The following is a 6,433-nucleotide window of genomic DNA, read 5'->3' as shown; positions in this document are numbered from 1 at the left end:
AACACTTTGGTTTTATGGAGTATGAGCTACTCCATATCTTGTGAGCACCATTCTACTGTATTTGAGTTTGGGGAGTCATAAAAATGGGAACTTGGGCACTCCCAACCTTTCATGCAAGACATATTTTGAGTGGTATTTGGACTTAGGGTTAGGTTTTATAACCTCTTGGGCCATGCATAGGAATAAAGTTTATGAATTTATTAGTTAAAATGTCTATTAGGTCCAGATCTAATAATTAGACATCTGGTCTTAAGGTATTAAGATCTTAACGTGGAAATTAGCAAACAGCCTAGTTACACAGGGGCGTAACCTGGGTTATGCAATGCATAGCCTTTTGCCACCCGTTTCTAGACTAAGACTCTACATCCAGCATAGAGCTTTAGTACGAATCATTTAGGTCAACAAGGTTGATTGTTGACTTTTTGACCAGTTGCATTTTGGTCAACTGTGAGGGTTTAGGACTTGGAAGTGCAAAATGGTCTTTTGCCCAAATAAGGATTTGTCATGGTATTTTGGACTTGATAAGTTGGGATAATTACCTTAATTATTAGTTAGGGTTTGGTTTTGATATGTATAGTGTGAGGAGATTCGCATAGCAGCTCAGGTGTGAGATTTACCTGTTATCGATTGAGGTGGGTCTTCTCACTATACTATAGGACATTTGGTGTCGTATGTGCATGTTGTCTTTGTGACTCTAGATGTATGCATGTATGCATGAATGTTATATGTGTGTAGGTTGAAATAGACATAAGGGTGAAATAGACCTGTACGGTTGAAAAATACTAATAGAATCAGTAGGGACTCAGGGGTGAAATAGACTCGTTCGGTTGAAAAACACCAATTGAGTTAAAATAGACTCGAGGCTGAAATTGCAACATCCCAAAATTTTCAAAAATTTTAAACTTTTCAAAACAACCCATTTACTAATAAAATTGTTTACAAAACCATTATTTCCAAAACATGATTTAAAATCAGAGTCTCCCAAGATCCAGTCAGTTGTAAAACCAAGGATGTATACGGTCATGCCTTCGCCTTGCCACGATCCTCTCAAGAACCTGAAACTATAATATATATATATATATATATATATATATATATATATATATATATATAAGTACAAAGCTTAGTGAGTTCCCTTAAAGTACCAACACACATCATATAACATATTCAAATAACAGCATGTACTATTTCCACATCTAAAGACTGGATTACCCCTGAGCACACAGTATGAGTCTGGCTTGCCTATCGGGCCCACAGCTTATATTTGGCTTGCTCCAGATGTTGGATATAGTGTCTAAGTCCATAACTATATTTGGTATGTACTTGACCCGACCCGGCATGGTCCATTTGGGTTGCACTTCACCCGAACAATTTATGGATAATATTTGAGAATAGTATAGGTTATGATTTATTAATATATTATAAGTTCTAATATATTAATACAAGATCATATTATTTAATTAGTATTGATCTATAATTAATCTAGGATTAATTTAGAGATCAAAGATATTACTAATTAAATATGGGCTTCTATATTTATATAGTGTGGGCTAATGCTTATTTGGAATGGGCTAGGCTTGTATGGGAAAGTCCATGGATCTCATGGAAATGAAGAGACATGGGTATTAGGGTTTACATGGATGTAACCCTAATCCATCACACTATATAAAGGAGGCTTTGGTTCTTGAAATCACACTAGTTGACACTTGTTGAGGTGAGGGCTGATTTCAAGATAGTAGTGACTATTCTCTCAAAGTTCCAAGTTTGTGGTGATTTGTGATTTCCATTTGAGGCATCCACGCTATTGGTGTTAGGCTGTAAAACTCCAAGGAATCAACAACAACTACAAGGTAAGTGTTTCTACTAGCTTTATTTGATTCAAGTTCCCCATGCCATGCTAGTTAGGATATGAACCTTGGAAAAATAATTATTTGCATGTATCTTAGAAAAACATAGATCCAAGGTTTATTAGGGTTGCATGTACACTTAGGAAGTGTTAGAATGCTCAAAACCCATCAGTGGTATCAGAGCCTAGTCTTGTTTGTTTGATACTTGATGCAAAATAGTTGAAAAGGTCGAAAAACTTGTTGTCTTCCTGATAAACTCGCCGAGTCCATGGGGGGACTCGCCGAGTTCATGTGTATCTTCAACCTACTCGCCGAGTAGGTTCATGCACTCGGCGAGTAGGAGCCACAGAGTGCAGATTTTCGACTTTAGTTGTTGGAAATGGACTAGAAACATTACCCTAAACTGTTTTGGTACTTGAAAACTTGTTTTAGATGGTGTAATGTCCTTGCTAATCCATTTACAACAACTAGTTATCAAAATTACAAAGTTTTAAGTGTAATTTTTGATTCATGAAAGTGTTCATATTCATGTTCTTGATCTTATGATGTTTAGATGATCATAGGAATTATTTGTAACCTATGTGGTAGATTAATTCTTGATCATTATGTGTTTTAATGGAGTCCATAACTTGTCCTCAAGTTATGGAAAACCAAAAGTCACTTGAATTAAAAATCATTAAAAGAACACAAGAGTTAGAAAAATGAAGAGTCTTCATTTTATTACTCTATTAAACTCATAAGTTACAAGAAGTGAAAAGTTTTGAAAGTTTACAAAACTTGCCCTCAAGTTTTGGAACAAGTAAAGTCATATTAAAAACTTTAGTTCCAACCCTTAGAATTTTAAAAGTTAAAATTCAACCCTTATACTTATATTATTTTTATTTAATAATTATATATATATATATATATATATATATATATATATATATATATATATATATATATATATATATATAAGATTAAAGTCGTCTTACCGCTAGTACGCCTCATTCACGATGCTGGTCTATAAGGTGGGTATAAGGTTGTTGCCTATAAAATGGCAACTTAATGGGTGTCCACTCTCACCCACCGCTTGCTTGACTGGTGGAGGGTCGTTAGCCGAACGGGTAAGACAAGGACTTATAAATTCTCATTAAAAGTATGATGAATATTATAAAGTAACTAAATGTTTTATTAAATTCCCAATCTTAGTTACTTTAGGAAAAATGTGAATAAGGTGCTAATCCATGAAATTACACTTTACACTTTGTCTAAGTCGTTAGTGGAGCGTGTGTGGTTAACCGGCACACTAATTTGGACTTAACAAGGTAGGTAAAGGGTGACTTAATATTTATCATAGTATCGATGGAGCGTGTGTGGTTAACCGACACATCGATTGAGGGGTAATTTATTAAGGGTACCAAGTAATTTCCATGGTTACTTCACACCTCGTTTTGTGATCCTCGGCATCCCAGTCACAAAACTTGGAGGACACACTCGAGATTGAAACATGCATTTGAAAATTTCATTGAATCTCAAAAGAATCTAGGAGTTTCTAAGAACCAAATTTAATATTTTAATATTTCGACTTTGGTGGAAATTGGTGAATCGGCATTCACCTACCTTTCAAATATGTTATTACTTAGATTACGACATACCTCTTCTAAGTATAATATATTGTGATTGGATCCTAGCCTTAATACTACATTTGGGTGTTTTATTAAGGACTATCTCTATATCTAAACTAAAACCTTCTTTCTTCTTTTCAGATGTCTGCAAACACTACTGCTTCTGGCTCTAATCCCAATGGCTCCTTTACCCTTATGAACTTATGTGGGAAAGTCACTTTTGATGGATCCAACTTTAATGAATGGATCAGAAACATCAGAATGATTACTCTCTACGAGTACAAGGAATATGTCCTTGATAAGGAACTTAAGGAGATTGATGAGTCAGTTTCTACTCCTCAAGAGATCACTGAGTTTAGGGCACATGAAAGAGATGCCACCAAAGTGGCATGCATCATGATGGCCATAATGACCGCGGATCTCCAAAAATCCTATGAAGATTTCTACCCCTATGAGATGCACCAAGACTTGATGGAAAGATACCATCAAAGTGCTCATCAAGAGAGGTATGAAATCATCTCCTCCATGATAACAACTCGCATGAAGGATGGTGAACCCATCACGGGCCACATGTAGAAAATGCAAAGATTTGTGGACCATTTGCTGAAGCTTAATGTGAACTTCCCCGAGGAGCTAGCAATAGATATCATTTTGCACTCCTTACCTTCATGTTATGATCAATTCCGCATGACATACCACATGAACAAGGAAAAGGTCACACTCAGCAAACTTCAAGGACTCTTAAAGACCGCGGAAAGTGGTCTTAAGGGTAAGGCGGTTGTTACTACTTCTACTCCTACAAACTCCGCCCCTGTCTTGGCAATCGGGAAAGGACGAGGGAAGAAGAGAAAGAGTTCTTCGAAGGGTACCAAGGTTAGGACCCTTGATGGCTCTTCTTCAAGTGGAACCAAGAAAGGTTTCATCACTCCTTCTTCTGACCCAAAAGAGGCTGAATGCTTCTATTGCCATGAAAATGCACATTGGAAGCGGAACTGCCCAAAGTACCAGCAAGATGTGAAGGATGGGAAAGTTAAACCCAACCATGCAGGTATTTACACTATCTTATCTAATAACTCACCCCATTCTAATTCTTGGGTCCTTGATACCGGTTGTGGTATTCATATATGTTCTGATTTACAGGGACTAAGAAGAAGTGAGAATGTGGAGCAAGGAAGAATAAACTTGATCATGGGAAACAGGAAATCTTCATCTGTCACCAAGATTAGAGTTTATACTTTATCGCTAAGTAGTGGGTTTAGTTTAGATTTGAATAAGTGTTGTTATTCGCCAGAAATGGCAAGAAATATTATTTCCTTTCATGCATTGTATAAACAAGGTTTCACCTTTTCATTTGATAATGAAGTTGGTTCGATTAATGCTTTCTTTAATAATGTTCTTTATTTTAAAGCGTTACCTTGTGATGGCGTGTAGGAAACAGTATCTGTGGTTGATAACTTAGGAAATAATGTATTGTGTATTGATTCTGTTAATAATAATAACTTGGATAAAGCATCATTATGGCATTGTCGTCTTGGACATATAAGCAAGAAACGCATAGGCCAACTCTAAAAGGATGGAGTCTTGGAGTCATTTGACCTAAAGTCAGATGATAGTTGCGAATCATGCTTACTTGGGAAAATGAAAAAGTCACCCTTCACAGGTTCTTGTGAGAGGGGTGAAGGTTTGTTGGACCTTGTACACACGGATGTGTGTGGACCATTCAAACATGCCACAAGGGATGTTAATCGTTATTATTTGACTTTTACTGATGATTACAGTAGATATGGATATGTCTATTTAATCAAGCATAAGTCAGATACTTTCGAAAGGTTTAAGGAATTTAAACAGGAAGTCGAGAATCAATTGGATAGGAACATTAAGATGCTTCGATCCGATCGTGGTGGTGAGTATCTTAGTTCAGAGTTCCTCGACTATCTAAGGGAATGTAGGATAGTCTCACAATTGACACCTCCCAGGACACCACAGTTGAATGGTGTAGCTGAGAGGCGTAATCGAACCTTGTTGGATATGGTTCATTCCATGATGAGTCGAGCTTCGCTACCAATCTCATTTTGGGGGTATGCCTTAGAGACTGTCGCCCATATCCTTAATCTAGTCCCTACAAAGAAAGTTGCCAAAACTCCTCACGAGATGTGGACTGGTAAAGTACCCAAACTAGACCACATCAATATTTGGGGTTGCGAAGCTTTTGTGAGGCGCGAGTCTCATGATAAGCTAGAACCCCGAAGCGAGAGGTGTATTTTCATTGGCTACCCACAAAGATCCTTTGGTTACCTCTTTTACAGACCTAGTGATAATGTGGTCTTTGTAGCAAGAAGAGGAGTATTTCGTGAGAGAGAATTTATAAGACAAGGAGACAGTGGGAGGCAAATTGACCTTCAAGAACTTCAAGAGTCAAGTGGTGAAGGAACTTCAAACCCTAGCCCTCAACTTGAGGAGGAAACTCCTGTAAGCCAATTGACGATTATGTACCTCTGAGACGTTCCACGAGAGTTAGGAATGCACCTGAGCACTACTATGGTTTTCATATTACTGCGGAAGGTGAGACACTTATTAGTGATGAGACACTAGTAGCTATGGATGAACCTAACAGTTACGCGGAAGCCATGGCAGGCCCCAAGTCTGCAAAATGGAAAGAGGCTATGGATAGCGAGATACAATCCATGTATGACAATCAAGTTTGGAACTTGGTTGAGAATGTATCAGGTCGTAAGACTGTAGGGTGCAAATGGGTCTTTAAGAAGAAGACCGACATGGATGGTAAAGTACACACTTATAAGACTAGACTGGTTGCAAAGGGCTTCTCTCAAATTCCTGGAGTGGACTATGATGAGACCTTTTCTCCAGTAGCCAAGATTAAGTCTATTCGGGTTCTGTTAGCCATAGCTGCATTTCATGACTATGAAATATGGCAAATGGATGTCAAAACCGCTTTCCTTAATGGAAAGTTGGCTGAAG

The sequence above is a fragment of the Lactuca sativa genome, chromosome 4 (assembly GCF_002870075.4).
Source record: "Lactuca sativa cultivar Salinas chromosome 4, Lsat_Salinas_v11, whole genome shotgun sequence".
In the NCBI taxonomy this organism is placed as follows: Eukaryota; Viridiplantae; Streptophyta; class Magnoliopsida; order Asterales; family Asteraceae; genus Lactuca; species Lactuca sativa.
Note: the sequence above shows the minus strand (reverse complement) of the source record.